Source organism: Myotis yumanensis, unplaced genomic scaffold, assembly GCF_028538775.1.
Source record: "Myotis yumanensis isolate MYYU_CA2020_CCGP unplaced genomic scaffold, mMyoYum1.0.hap1 SCAF_3, whole genome shotgun sequence".
In the NCBI taxonomy this organism is placed as follows: domain Eukaryota; kingdom Metazoa; phylum Chordata; class Mammalia; order Chiroptera; family Vespertilionidae; genus Myotis; species Myotis yumanensis.
Window position 1 is genome coordinate 180,069,566 of NW_027223754.1, and position 12,096 is coordinate 180,081,661.

The following is a 12,096-nucleotide window of genomic DNA, read 5'->3' on the forward strand; positions in this document are numbered from 1 at the left end:
GCTAAAGTTTTTACCAAAAAAACTATTAGAACTAATAAGTGAATTCAATAATGTTGCAGAATACAGAATCAATATGCAGAAATCTGGTGTGTTTCTATAAACCAATTAAGTATGATCAGAAGGAGAAATTAAGAAAACAATGCCATTTATAATTGTATCAATATAGGAATCAATTCAACCAAAGAGGTGAAAGATCTGTACTCTGAAAATGATAGGATATTGAAGAAAGAAATTGAAGAAGATACAAAAAATGGAAGAATAAACCTTGCTCATGGATTGAAAGAATTAATATTTTTAAAATGACCTTACTACCTAAAGCAATATACAAATTCACTTCAAGCTCTAGTAAAATGCTAATGGCATTCTTCTAAAAATTAGAATAACAAATCCTACAATTTATATGGAACTGCAAAAGACCCTGAATAGCCAAATAAATCTGGAGAAAAAACAAAGTGGGAAGTATCACTCACCTTGATATCAAACTATACTGCAAAGCTACAATATACAGGGTGTCCCAAAAAATGCACACACACTTTAACAGCTGATAGCTCAATCTTGAAAATAAAAATGTATTTTGATAAACACTGCATTTATAATTATTTAAAATGTGTATGCATTTTGGGGGACACCCTGTATATACATATGCAATGGAATATTATTCAGCAATAATAAAGAATGAAATCTTACCATTTGTGACAACATGGGTGGACCTAGATGGTATTATGCTAAGTGAAATATGACAGACAGAAAAAAACAAATACTGTATAATTTTAGTTATATGTGGAATGTAAAAATGAACAAACAAACAAACAGATGAATAAACAAAATAGAAATAGAGCCCTGACAAATGTGGCTCAGTTGGTTGTAGTGTTGTCTTGTTCACCAGAAGGTGGCAGGTTTGATTCCCACTCAGGGCACATACCCAGGGAAGAGGCAATCAATCATTATTTCTCTCTCACATCAATCTCTCTTTCTCTCTCTCTCTCTGATCAATTTTAAAATTTTAAATTAAAAAAATAAATAGATCCATAGATATAGAAAACAAGATGTTGTTTGCCAAAGGGGAGACTAGTAGGGAGATGGAAATAAGTTTAAAAATAAAGAAAGGATATGAACATTTAGAAATTGGTCATTGAACTGGTTGCCTCAGAACCATATTGATCTTCATATTTAAGACCAGAAATATACATTATGCACAGGAGTCAAAGAGCTCTGCACATCATAAATTACTATTAAAACTGTAACCTAAACAAGTGCACATCTTTCAGAATTGAGTGAGAAGGATTTAAAAAAATTAATAATTCTTTCATCTTGGCAAAAGTTGAGGTATCACAGAAATAATTTTCTCCCTCCTGTTATTGTTCTGCATCTCTAAGTATGTTCAAGATTTGCTACTTCCAAGTCTTAGTTTAAGATAAGTGTGATGGAAAGACTCTGAACATCTCTACTTTACACTGCTATAACAATACAATTTCACCATATTAACAGTGTGCATTATTGCATTGCCATTTTATTTTTTTGTTCAGGACAATGATACCCAAGTATAGAAAACATAAGGATTCCTGACATGACGTAGCCAGCCTTCATCACACAGGACAGGAAGCCAGTAGCAAGCAAGAAAGTGATTTCTTTTAGAAAACATAATTCCTCAGGACTTTACTATAACCAGTTCTTAAAGAAGATGATAGACTTTGTGGACAAGGTAAAACATTTTTTTTCAGCTGTTAAAAAGAAAAACATTAGTCAAAAGCAAAACCAACACAGTCTTCATTTTATGCACATCAAGTTCCCCAATCAATAATTTCAGTCTTTTATACCCTGCCCAACTGTTGGTCTACAACTTCTGTCATTTCTGCAGATGCACTTTCCAAAAGCACCTGTTTCAGGAATTTTAAATCTTATGGTCTGTGGATTCACTACACTTGGAATCTGTCCCCTTAACACATGGATTAATTTAGTTTCCTGATGACTGGCAATAATAAGTGAAGTTTCTATGGAGTAACTAGTTGGGAGTTTTTAAACCTCAAATCCAGCCAAGATAATATCATCTTCCAGTTTGTGATAGTAGGTACATGGGATTTTCCCCATAGATAGGAAATGAACACCAAAGGGCCAAGAATGCTTTAATTAAATAATCTGATAGAGTTCCTTTTAAAAAAAGCATTCTCATTTTTATCTTACTCTATACTTATAGAAAGTATAGAATTTGAGAAAATAACAAAATATGCTCATTTTTAATGTTAACCCTTACTGAAGTCAGAAGGTATGATTGTTTCAGTTTCTAAGCACAAATCCTTTCTATACCTTGTAACCCTGCCTAATTTAATATAATTTATTTTGAGTTGATATATGTGTATTATATAGCATATGCAAGAAGATGTGGCATATACAGTCTTGAAATGTGAGGAGTGAGAAAAGTGAGGATTTTCCCCCAATATCTGTTTTTAAAAATAAAGAAAAGCAAATTAACCCCAAAATCAACAGTGACCATTGAGTTTTATGTTAATACAAAGAAACACCAAGAGCTAAAGATACTTTATTTTTAAAAATATCATATGTCAAGAGACTCAAATATATACTTGTATACCAATGTTCATATCAACATTATTCAGAGCAGCCAAATTGTGGTAACAACCCACGTGTTTATCAACAGATGAATGGATTTTTTAAATCTGGTGTATACATATAACAGATTATTCATCCAATAAAAAGTAAAATTCTAATATACGCTACAACATGGATTATTCTTGAAAATATTATACTAAGTGATATAAGCCAGATACAAAAAAAAACCACACACAAATATTCTATGGTTCCATTTCTCTGAGGTATCCAGAATAGGCAAATTTATAGAAATGGGAAGTATAATAGAATTTACTAGAGAAGATAGACTAGGGCATCATTGTTTAATCTCTATTCAGGATGATGAAAAGGTACTGGTTATAGCAAGTAATGATGGTTATACAATACTGTGAATGTACTTAATGCTCCTTAATTGCTTACTTAAAAAATAGTTAAAATAGTAGGAAAAATCTCAATAACAGCTAATTATTATTTTTGAAATAATAAAAAAAGTCATATGCCAGTCCAAAGCACCTGAGAATACATATGTTGCTTGACAACATAATTTGTCATATACATTCTGGTTTTATATAAAAGGGATTCACATTAATTCCTGCATAATGATGTAGCTTAAATATTTTCTAGTCACCAGGTCACACTGATCACAGTATTTCTCTTCTTTGGACACTTCAGAGTAGACTTTCACATTTTCAAAAAACTGTCAATAACACCTTATGCCACTTTAAACCATTAAGTATGATCTTTGAATCACATGTTGGCTAAATTATGTAGGCTGTTCTGGCTTTTTCATGGTTACTATAGAAACTGTGTAGTCATGGTGTTGTGTGGAGACTACAAGGGCATCTGAGAGTGTACAATAAAAGTTAACTTATTCAATGGTTTATAATTTCTTCCAGCTGTCTCCATTTGTGATTATCGTGTTCACATTGGGAATATAAACATACAACTGAAAGGGCTCTGTTAACCATAGCCAATAAACAATCTCACCCGTGACAGACTTCCCTCCCAACCTCCTTCCCGCAAAGATCTGTAATAGAAACACATGAAGAAGTGGCATGTATGGTTCAGGTGTTTCCAATTAGTTCCCTCATAAGCAGAGGTTTCCTAAATCCAAAACATATTTCAGCTCAAGTCGTGTTCCTTATATTTGAAGATTGTGTAGTTCCAGGAGAATTTCATCTACATATCTATGATTCATTGACACTTCATCAATAACATATTTCCTCTGAGTTCTTCTCCATGATCATTTCCTCTCTGGGTGGTCAAAAATATGGTACACTTCAGTCTTGCTCTGCTTTTGTGAAGCTCACTCTTAGAAAGTGTGCAACCTTTTGCCCTTGGAAGAAAAAGAGAAATAAATGCTCACTGCAGGGACTTGTAGTAGATTCCTTGTCAGTTAGGTCACCTCAGAGTGTTCTAGCACAATGCCTCCTCTATCTTCCTCCTCAAGGATTGGTGGTCTCTCTAGAATGGCACAGCTGGGGAAAGATAGACCCATCTCTGATAGTATAAATCATTACTTGTGTAAATGGTAATACTCAAGCAAGACTATTGAGGGATTACAAAAAAAGAATTTGGGTTTGGGGCATGTTGTTTTCCTAAGGTTCTGGGAGTGAAAGTTCTAAGATTGATCCTTTGGGCCTCAGCAGCCTTAGAGAGCACTGAGTTTTAGTTTATGGTCCCAGAAATATAACACTTCATTATTGCCCTCTGCAAATTAGCATCAACACTCTTTATAATTACTGTACATCAATTGTGAGGATTGTTTCACAGAGCATTTGAAAAATGAGCTTTGTTAAATAATATTCACTGTTAGGGAAACAAATTCATCTACAGATCGATGGACTAGATGAATTACAGTGCAAAAGAAATCCAAAACTTACCTACTGCTGAATACCCCTCAAAAGAGGTAAACATTTCAAGCAGATTCATATTCTCTCTCTCTCTCTCTCTCTCTCTCTCTCCATCTCTCTCTCTCTCTCTCTCTCTCTCTCTCTCTCCAACTCTCTCTCTTACACCCACACACATACTTTATGGTTTTGGCAGGAAATAGTAAAAGATACACGACAGGATAAACATTGTTTTGATGATGTAGTGTTTTTGGTTAATTGTCAATGAGCTTTGCAGAGGAATCCAAATTTTCAGATCAGCATCAGGGCAAGAGTTCTATTATGAGTTAAACTCCTTACTATTATTGGCATTTCACCTCAAGTTCAAGTCTAACCATCTGAATAAATTTAAAATGTGTAATAATTATATGATTTTGTACATAAGAATCATATAAATTGTGACCACTCAATTATCTTTGTTTATGAAAATACTGACTTGAAATATATCTTTATAGATATATTCACAATACATTTATAATTTTTAGAATACATTATATGAGAAAGCAGATACAAGTAGAAATTTTGTTTTATTTTTAGAGGAGTTTTACTTACTATTTTATGTTTCTTAGGCTAAAGACAGTATCAGTATGTTGAATGCCATGAAATTCCTACTTGTTTATATTTTACCACAGTATGAGAAAACATAAAGCTTTCAGAATTGCTTGAAGCAATAGTGTCTGTTCTAAATAGGTTGTGTATGCATCTGTATTGTGGTCCTGAGAAAGAGGGTAAAAGTTTTCTTATGAGAGGTCAAAATGATTGCCAAGTAACCAAATTTAGCCTGAATATCTATAGATTGGAAAGGTAGTAATAATAATGTTCTCTGCCTTCTACCTGCATCACCCATCATATTTTATATTAGTCAACTAATAATTAACTTGAGTTCAGGTCCAGGAGAAACATAGCAACCATGAGCAGAAATATCATAGGAACTGTTTTTTCAAGTCCAGGAACTACAAGAGGTTTGGGATGAGGGAGGGGTGGGGAAGATATCCACTATCAACATGGCTCATTCACAGTGCGGGAAAATTGGTGCTGGCTACATGTTTATATTCACATGGACCTCTCCATAAGGCAGCTTGGGCTCTCTCATGCAAGGTATCTAGGTTCCTACAGCAAGTGGCCTAAGAAACAGGAAAGAGAAGCTACTTGTTTTTAAGATCTGGACACAGAAACTGACATAGCATCATCTGCCCTGTTCTATTAGGCAGTTACAGAGCCTAGATCTAAGGGGAGAGAACATAGATTTCTACTTCTCTATAGGATGCCTGTCAAAGAATGTTATGGGCTTTAAAACAACATCACTATGTGTACATCACCAGGAAAATACATGCTGTTTTTCAACTTGATCTTGTCTTTTAATCTCAACTAGGAATGTCTGTGCCAATCTTGGAAAATAAAGTATATCCCTGAGTTCAGTTGATAGACCCATTGAATTCTGATGTTTCAAAGAATCACAACAAAGCTGTGACCTTCTTATCTCTATTTGGGGTATATTGTGAGTGTATATTATTAGTCTATATTAAAGCAAAGGAAAGCTGTTTAAAATATTGCCCTGAAGCAATAATTGGCTTCAGAGATTATAAATGACCTCTTAATTTCTTGTACCACCTTTCTAGGCCCCTCAACATCTTCCCTCTGCCTTAACTCACCAAAACTTATTGTGGATTCACTGGAGATATATCTTGAAGGGCTTGTAATTGTCTGTTTAGTTTATATTTTGCAAACTTATTTTCCCCTGTTGTGCATTTTTAACCACCAAATATTTTTTGAGCATATATTATTATATGCTAAGCACTAGAAATTAAAAAATACTTGGTACATTATGGGAGTCCTAGACCAGTGGGAAACATATTTGTAGCAAAATAATCAAGGAAATACTACAATAAAGCCAATACAAAGTCTTGCGGGGTTTTCAGAGAATGAAAAATTTCTGATAGGTGCCGTGGAGCTGATATTAAGAAAAAATTTAGGGTGCTTCAGGCAAATGGAGAAAAGAAAGGCTGATCAGTACATGTAGCAACTAAAGGAGAGGCCTGGGTGGTTTGGAGAAAAAGGTCATTTATAGTGTGAGTTTACACTATTGAATGAAACAAGGGGCAGGAAATGAGGCTTGAACCGTAGACTAGGCCAAACCATGAGCTTTGTGTTCTGGAGCCAAGTACTTGAACTTGCCCTCATATGTTATAGAAGAGAAATAGCAACTCCAGATTCCCCTCTGGAATCTGGCAGTACCTTAACTAGATAGCAAGAGATGGAGATAGAATTTGTTCCACCATAATGTGGTTATTTTTTCAAAAAACCTCAACTTTGCCAAACTTGCTTTATGTACGACTTGCTTAAGAAAAAAAAAAAACTTCAGTGAGGAAAGAAAAGTAGTATTTCTAGCTACACATATAAAGTTACAAAACCTATAAATCATTGGGCAATACATTATTTAATCACAACTAGCGTCAGCTTCCAAGTAAAGGTCTGTCTTTGCTATCAGCATCAGCCTCTTAAAATTATTACCTTCGTCATCCACTGTTAGAACAAAGTATACAATCAAAGAAGAGAGCCATGGTTTATACGATGGGTTCCCCACCCCCTGTTCAAAATTCAATGTTAAGCCAGTATCAATCTGGACAGTGTAATTCACGTTCCCTAATTAATAAATGACATATTCTCCAATCTCCATTATGAAAATATGCTATTGGGAAATTGCCATGTTCAAGGAGCTTTCTCAGGAAGTGAGGAAGGTATCCTACGAAGGGGAAAGATGAATTGAAAAGTTGAATTATTCTAAACACATGTTACAAAATTTCAGGCAAAAACTTCTTGGGGGCTGGAGAGATATTCCAATTTTAAAAAGATTTTTGGAAAATGTGCTAATAAGATTGATCACTATGCTTTTGAAACCTGTCCCACTAGTTTTGCCAAAGTGACTATCTGCACCACCGAGCTCACGTTACTTACTGCTCAAGATCCCACAATGACTCTTACTCCCTATAGTTTGAAATCTAAACTGAATTCTAAGGAGTCTTCTGGTTGATATCTGATCACAGTATGTCGCCTACATTTCTACAATTACTGCCTCAGTCAGTATCTTATTTTTATGTAAATTGTCAATTTCCTAAATGTTCCTAAGGACTTCTACCCCCATCATGGAAAAGACCTCATCTTTCCCAATAGCTTTGTGGATTGTGGATTGTCACTAATGACCTGCTGAATTCTCCAGGAGCCATTCTTTTCTGGCCTTCTTCGTGTACTGTCCTTTCTCCGTATTACATTACCACCTAGAATTCCTCCACAACCTAAAGCACTTCCTACACAAGGCTGTAGGTGTCCAGCACACATTGCCTTGAAGCAATAGAGAGGATTTATTTTTTTAATATATTTTATTGATTTTTTACAGAGAGGAAGGGAGAGGGATAGAGAGTTGGAAACATTGATGAGAGAGAAATATCAATCAGCCGCCTCCTGCACACCCCCTACTGGGGATGCACCTGCAACCAAGGTACACGCCCTTGACCAGAATCAAACCTGGGACCCTTCAGTCCACAGGCCAACGTTCTATCCACTGAGCCAAACCGGTTAGGACATGGATTTATGTCCTTTAGTCTACAGCATAGCAAGTAACTTAGAATTGAACATGTGACACCTCTGTTTTGAAGTCTTTTAGGCATTCTCAACTCTGGGAATTTCTCAAGGACTTTTCCCTCACAAAAGGCATGTGGCCCCATCAATCTTCCTTCTTAGCCCTATTTCTTTTGCTTCATAGTCCAGTTCTGACTCTCCTCTCAACCCACCACCACCACATTTGATCTTCTGGTTACTTCTTTTATGCAAAGTTCATCTTTCTAGATTTTTTTTGTTGTTGTTAGAGTGAATCTTCCAAAAGGAACACTGATTTTAGATTTATTAAGTAACATCTTCTGCACAATACATTGTATCCATTGGCATCTTATCTAACCAGCATTTGACTTTATCAGTATAAAATGCTGAAATGTTATTTGGTCATGTTCCCTAATAGTCTCACATAGAAATTATTTTGATAGAAAGAAGAGGAAGAAAGTTATTGAGCACCTACCTTGTACCAGCCACTGAACTAGATACTTTAAGTTTTCATTTTATCCTCAGGCAACATTGGGCCCCCAACACCAGCCTGCAGCTAGAGTTTAGTCACAGTTGCTCCATCCAAATGCAGCCAAGTGCTCTAGGGTTCACCTTGGGCATCGGTCGATTTCACACTCACAAAGACATGCAACTTTGCCTTAGGTACTCTGGAGTAATGCTGGTCAAAAATTAATCTCTGGAACAGTTGTGTTGTATCACCTGGGAGCTTCTTAGAAATCCATCACCTTAGCATCCATTCTATACCTGCTGAACTAGAATCCACAGTTTTAATTCTATCCCTAGGTGGTTAGTAAGCACACCGAAGAGAAGCACTAGTCTAGAGAACTCAGGATGTCACCGAACCCCAAGCAGCTTCACAAGTACTTGCTGATGAAGGTCTGTGTTCATCTAGGACTGCTGGCTCAGCACGAGAGGGTGTGGACGACACTATATCCCCAGAAGAAACGGCATAGCTTGATGCTGCAAAAGTAAAGATAAAGGAAAGGCTTTAGTTCTGATTTTAAGCTACTTGCCCAAACTTATAAAGTTATTTTCTGTTTGTAGTGTCCTCGCATACTCCCATAATATAAGGTTTCCTTTTTTTTTTAAAGCAATTTTTAATTTTATTAAAAATTTTTTTTTGCAAATTACCAAGCTAATATAAGGTTTCCTTTTTGCCAAATTTATTTGTAAGCTCTTCACTTGTGACTTTTATGAATTTATTCACTTCATCTACATAATAGATTCATTACTTTTCTTCATTGGCAACTAAAGAATATACACCTTGTTAAGATTTGTAATTTCAAGTGTTTCAGAAATGATGTCCTTGAAGGAGGTATTATGGTTTACACTTGACTTAGTAGGAAAATTGTGTAAATATAAACCCTTTTTGAACTTGCCAAATGGAGTTTTTGCTAGTTCTTCTGCAGGTAACAAAAAATACTGTAGAGATCTGTGGTGACCCATAATGTTCTTTGCTAGCTGCAGATTTGTTTGCTTATGTCTTGCTATCTAAAAACAGTGATTGGGAAAGAAGATGGGATAGTGTTACAGAAGAATTACTGGCCTGGTAAAGGCCTATTCAGAACCTTAAATGTTGAACAAATTGGGGATCGGGATTATGGAGCTCAAAAGATATTCGTGGAACTGGCTTTTACTTAAACTCAAATAGTTTCAAAAGAAACTAACCTTTCTTGTTTCCTTTAGATTTTATCAGCAAGGTTTTTAGAGTCTCTCCTTGGTATAAAAATAAATCTTTCTAATATGTTACTTCAAATTAAACTAATAAACTTATAGCTACAGCATAAAGAATTGGAAAGCTATAGAAGTAAGTATAATTGAAATTAGTACATGCAATCTTTATAATCTGGTTTTATATCCTTTTTAATAAATATCATTAAATTTTCTTTTATAATTTTACCATAAGCATAAGCATAGTTCATGTTGCTTCAGTCTTCATAAAATGGACTTGGGTCAAATCTCATTATTTATCTATTCATTTATGGGACATTTATTTTCTAATGTAAATGGTGCTTTAAGAAACATATTCAAAATTGGTAGTTACAAAATAGTCATGGGGCTGTAAAGTACAGCATGGAGAATATAATCAATAATATTGTAATAACAGCCAGGGGAACACTTTGTAAAGTATGTGATTGTCTCACCACTATGCTGTTTATCTGAAATTAGTACAAAATAATATTGAATGTAAACTACAATTGAAAAATTAAAAAAGAAATATGTTCATGCATATTGTTTTTCTACACATTGGATTATTTAGTATTTAAAGATGTTACTGACTATATTTATAATAATAATAATAATGAATAATTTAGAGAGAAGAATTTAATTGAAAATGCTAATTGAAAAAAATATGACTATTTTCTAAATCTGATTTTCCCATTCTCAACTTCAAATCATTCATTTTTTTTAATTAATTCTCACTCAAGGATACTCTTCCGTCAATTTTTAGAGAGAGTGGAAGGAAAGGGGAGAGACAGATGGAGTGGTTGCTAAAGTAACTATCTCAGTAACTTAAACACTTTCACTTTTTTCTGTTACTGTGCAAGTTTCAGGTTAATCCCCTTCCTGGCTGAACTTTGCTCTGTGTGAGAACGTACAGCCTTTAGGATTAGTCAGTCCAATTACAGTCCTATTCAGCTCTTCAGACTATATATGTCAGGAAAGAATTGTTTTAACCACGAGGTTAAATGGATAGAATTCTAATGCATAAATTTGGCAGAGCTACTACCAAGGAACTTTAGCTTCACCCATTAACTATTCATTCTTAGAGGACCACACGGATCTTTCTTATACCCACTTGATTCTCTGCTGTTTGTCTTTCCTTTTTAAGTGGTATGTCAAAAATCTAAGGGGGAAGCTTTCTCAAACAAATGATGAACAAACGCTCTGAAGTTAAGAAACGACTAGTAAATTGTGTGGCAACAGTTTTGCAAAGATATTTCACTGCTTTGAAAACCTTAAAGACACTTTACGAAACTAGATGGGTAGTGTAAGTGAACACACATCCTAAGGTGCAGTGTGGTCTGGCAGCCTTCCCTTGCATGAACACAGAACTTCTGGGCCTCAGAGCGCTGCTGGCAAATGATAATTAATTTAATTGTGAACAGCTGTTTCCTAAGCCCGTGCTTCTTCAAGTGAGGAGACTGAACATAAACACAGCCACCCAGCTAAGGCATGGGAGTTCGGGAACACACTATGCTTGCTCTGGAGACATGAGAGGGGCATCTTCTAGAAAAATTGAAATTGTGATAGAGGCCACTTCCTGGGTTTTTTGGGGGGGATGTTTTGTTATTGTTTTTTGTTTGTTTTGGGGAGGAGACACTTGTATTGTATTGCTAATTTTCACTTGGGAACATTAGCAAAAGATCTATCCAAAATGTTACTGATTTCATTCATAAGAAAAAGGGATACCCCCAACTCATTGGTAAAAGTATCATGAGTCAATAGCTAAATCAATACTAATAGTTCCTTATTGGGGCAGTTACATTCTGTTATGTCCTAGGTTTTAATTTTTTTATTCTATGAAAATAGATTGCTTTAGAACTTTAAGATGAATGATCTCTGACAACTGTAAAATAACTACTAGGAAATGTAAAGTTAAAGATGGTGAAGACTGTTGAGGCTAATGTGACTTGGGATCAATATGCAGTATTATTTAGTCTCAAAATGTTACCTTCCATTGATTCTAATCAAATTCGATCAATTTATCACTTAACTCATAACCTTCACGTTTACTGCTGACAACACATTTTATAGCTTAAAGTTTAGAATATGAGGAATTCTTTTTTGTTGTTTGGTTTCACCTCCATTTTATTCTCATAAGAGCCATTTTCCAAATTATTTCACTTCTATCCAATCATCTAAAAGCAGCTATCTTTCATTACCACAAGAGAAAATACTAATGAGGAGATTTGGGTTTAAAAAAAAAAAAAAGCTATTGCTTGACTTAGGGCCTTTAAATAGAAAGCAAGAGTAATTTACTTTCAATCTTCTTTAGATAGATAGA